Genomic DNA, 4816 nt, shown 5'->3' on the forward strand with positions numbered 1-4816 from the left:
GCGATTTGCTTATTACCTCGGCTTCCTGTGCCAGTATCTGATCTGCTCTGTGCCTAGATTCCAGATCCTTGCTTAATGAATATGCGATATCGTGCTGCTTGCACTTTTCGTCGAGAGAATTAATGCCCACGTCACCGCGAGCTAACCTTTTCGCTAGTTTCGTGCCGGGGCCGCAAAATCTGTAGCCGGGAATGTGTAGCTCGAATGGTAGGTTGTTTATCAGCGAGTTTACGAGTCCCGCGCCAATGTGTTGTTTGTTACTGCCTCTTCGAGACATTACATGCAACTGACCTAAAATCAATAAATACGATTTCTCTTATAGAATTCACGGCAGTACGGTGGAGGTAGTCAAGCAGGATGTTTGTTTGCCAGTGTGCATTACGCAGGACGATGAAACTATCGGTCGTGAATCACGACATGGTATATTATTACCGTCCACCGTACGTTGCATCATAGCGGGACCGTCAAACTGCGGCAAGACGTGTGTTTTACTATGTTTTCTGGAGGAGCCAAACGGTCTTCGGTTCGAGAACGTTTACTTGTATTCCAAGTCGTTGCAACAGCCAAAGTACAAGCGCTTGGCCGCTGTTCTTCGCTCGGTGGATGGTCTGGAGTATTTTCCGTTTAGCGATAATACCGATGTGGTGTCTACCGACGAAGCAAAGCCTAATTCCGTGTTTGTGTTCGATGATGTGGCTTGTGAGAAACAAGGCGTAATACAAGAGTACTTTTCCATGGGTAGACACGCCAAGGTAGACTGCGTATACCTGTGTCAGACGTACGGTAGAATACCCAAACATTTGCTGCGTGATAATGCGAATGTTATAGTTTGGTTTCGCATGGACGAACTTAATTTACGTCACGCTTACGACGATCACGTAAACACAGACATGTCGTTTCAGGAATTTAAAGACATGTGTTCCTTGTGTTGGAAAGACGAACACGGATTCCTAGTCATAGTCAAAGACTGGCCTCTATATAAGGGCAGGTACAGACAGGGTTTCGATCAGTTTATCGTCAAACATGAATCATAGCATTTCGAAATTTGGACGCAGCAGTCGAGCTCCGCGTACCGAACTATGCACCGTGAAACACGATGCTGAAATACGTAAATACATTTCGCTACTTGGCCAAGAAATAAAACGAGTAAAGGACGAAATAATCGTGTACCTCGTAGCCATAGACCAGCGCGTGGAAGCTTCGGATTCTCGAATTCGCGACATGAACGAAGTATCGAATGCACAAAGACGCGACGACCTAAAGTCGCTTCTGTCAAAACTTAATTCACGTCTGGTGTCTAAAGGTGCTTCGAAATAAGAAAAAAAAAATAATTATGGATGTTAACACCGATTTGGCTAAGCAACTGCACGATGTCATCGAGGCCATACGAACAAAGTACTTGCTCGCCAAGCAACACAGATTAAGCGACGAGGTTCGAAGAGAGGAAAAATTGAGGCCCTTGAGTGCCCGTCTGGATAGCTTCATAGCCAGGCGAGGGGGCGTCGCAAACGAGAAACCGACTAAAATCGAGGTAAAAGAGGAGCCGTCAACTACGTCCACGGGCAAACGCAAGCGGAGTCCACAATTAACAGACGATACCAACGTATCTACTAGCGAAGACGAAGTTCGTGTCGGTCGAACTCTTAGGAAGAAACCTCGAAATAAAAAGGGTTTCGAAGTCGGTCCTCTCGCTAGCGAGTACCTGGCCTCCTCTGTGCCTCGAAACAGCGACGTGACGTATGGCGTGCATAAACGAGGTAGTAAATGGGTCCTTGGTTCGAAGGAAGTACATTTCGTGTCCGGCGATAATATTGAATGTGGAAAAGAGGTGATAAAACTTACTCGCGGATTATGCGAACCCTTGTTTCGTAAAAAACCGCGACGATATTCAGAGGTGGATTTGCGAAAATATAGAAGATTGCTAGATGCTTCCAACGCCGTTTACGCAAAAAATGACCCGAAAACGGGTCGATTCAAAGATTACGAACATGAGAAATATCCTTTGATAGCTAGTCTTTTCTTGGACATCGAGGGGGCCGGACTTTATAAACTCGACACTGGTAGACAATTGGACTATGTATATTATGATGACCCCAATGAAATAGTTGATCGTCTTAGACTGCTGCAGGCATCTCAGAGCGTGGGAAATAATTCGCACACCAACGAAATCACTTCCATACTTGAAGAATTACGGGAAGCGGGATATATTGAATAGTGATCATGTCAAAGTTTGCCATTGCGGGCGAGTTGCATAAACCCGCAAGACGTAATTATCCACGTCGAAAAATCAAAATCAAAGGATTGGACGACAATTGGCAGTCTGACCTGATCGAGATGATTGAGTATTCGCGTGTGAACAAGGGCTACAGGTACATTCTCATAGTCATAGACACTTATTCAAAGTTCCTGTGGGCTAGACCCTTAAAACGGAAAACCGCTGTGGAAGTTACGAGTGCTATGGCGGATATTTTGAAACATAAGCGAAGACCTTCGTTACTGCAGACGGACGACGGGAAAGAATTCTACAATGCATCATTCAAGGCATTGATGAAAAAGTTTGACATTACGCATTATTCTACGTTTAGCGGTGTCAAAGCATCAATGGCAGAACGTGTGATTCGTACGATGAAGAATAAACTGTATAGGAATTTTACAGCGAACGGTAATTACAAGTGGCTGAGTTTACTTCCTAAACTAGTACGAGAATACAATTCTACTGTGCATTCTACAACGAAAATGAAGCCGAAGGACGTAAAGGATAATCGACTGCTTCGAACTGTGTACTCCAAGACGAATATACTAGATTCGCGAAAGAAAAAAGCGAATATCGGCGACATTGGGCGGATTTCGAAAAATCGCGGAATTTTTCACAGACCTTACAAGGGGAATTGGACTGGTGAACTATTTCGTGTATGTAGAATAAAAAATACGTATCCGCGTACTTATTTTCTCGAGGATCTGAAAGGAAAACGTATAACAGGGGCGTTTTATGGAGAAGAGATTATGAAAACTAAATTTCCAGATACTTTTCTCGTTGAAAAAGTGTTACGACGTAAGAAGGGTAAGGCATTAATACGATGGTTGCATCATGGACCAGAGTTTGACTCGTGGATTGATGAAAAGGATATTTTAAAACAGTAATTATTTTTTTTAAAATTAAATACTTGTGTGTGTGTACAACATATTTTGTGTGTAAATAAATCTTTGTATGTAATAAATTGTATTTTTTTTTAAATTTCTGTACGTGTATACATGCGCCATGCGGGGAGCGTGCGAGAAGCGCGGCTGCTCCGTTACGCGGTCGCCGGTGCAGTGAGGCGACTTTTACCCCCTCCACAGCGCCTGTGGCGGTGGTGGGGGTCCGGCGCCCCCCTGGCCGCGGCGGTGGAGGCGGGGTGGAGGTGGTGAAGATCTTAGTTTGCAAAAATTTCCCTCCTCTCCCCTGGACCAGGCAGGTGCATCTTCCCCCTCCATGTGGCTCGCCGAACCGTGGGAACCGGCGCTGGGGGCAGAGACCTAACGTCCTCTTCAAGGACACGTGTGCTGGTCGCCACGTGCTAACAATATATTACAAAAATTATTTTATAAAGAATAACTTTTAATATTTATTCCAAGTATAGAGTCATAAAGAATTTTTTTTACCAGTATAAAGATGTATAATTTTTTTTTACAAGTATAAAGATGTATAATTTTTTTTACAAGTATAAAGATGTATAATTTTTTTCCAAGTATATAGTCATAATGAATTTTTTTTCCCAAGTATAAAGATGAAAAGAATTATTTTTTTTCCAAGTATAACGATGCATAATTTTTTTTAAGTGTATTTTTTTTCAAGTATAAACATGAAGAGATAATTTTTTGTTTTTTAAACCATGTGTGTATAGTGACTTGGGAGGATTTATTATTATGATAAAACACAAACATTAAAAATATTTTTTTTCCATTTTATTTTCTCTGCGTTTCATACATACATATATATACATCGCTCACACATTAGTTTTTGCCCCAGTTCCCCCTCCCCCCCCCCCCTTACGAGTACCTTCTTCGTGCCGTTTAGACGTAGGTTTTTTTTATATATTCATTTGTTTAACAAGTTTTTTTTATACATACTTTAACATCAAAAACATTATAAGAATTTTTAATTTAGTTTTGTAGATATACATTTTTAAAAAAATATTTCTTGATTACAAAGTTTTTTTTACAAAGATGCTAAAAACAAAATAATTGTAAGAACATGTCAATTTTTTTCTTCGTTCACGTTTTGATTAAAAAGATTCACTGCATAAAATATACAACTTCAAAATAATAATATTTATAAAGTATATGACAGTTGAATTTTGCATTGCCTATGAATATGCATTGCCGCGTTAAAGTTAGCGTCACACAATAGTTTTGATCTGGCCACGGGACACAGTTCACGACAGCAAGGTGTCTCAAACTTTGAACAATAACCTAAATCATCGTGGTACATGTACCTACAATGTTTTAGTCCACCGCACTGTTCACTGTAGTGGTATTTACGATTACCGATTTTCGATGTCTTTAGTTCATCAATCGAACACGGAAAATACGCTTGCGGATTGCATAGTTTGATTACACAATTTGGGTTCGTACAGTCATATGCAATTATAGGTTTCACGGTACCGAAGGGATCCTTGGAATCCCATTTAAGCCTAAAGTGCATGTCGTCACGACACGATTCAAAATACGTGATGTTCGTGGCGAACACGTCGGTAGTGGAACCGTGATAAAACATTTGATATTGAACACACTGCTGTCCTGATCGTACGAAAGAATAGTTTTCTTGGCTGCTGTC

Source organism: Bacillus rossius, chromosome 3 (genome assembly GCF_032445375.1).
Source record: "Bacillus rossius redtenbacheri isolate Brsri chromosome 3, Brsri_v3, whole genome shotgun sequence".
In the NCBI taxonomy this organism is placed as follows: Eukaryota; Metazoa; Arthropoda; class Insecta; order Phasmatodea; family Bacillidae; genus Bacillus; species Bacillus rossius.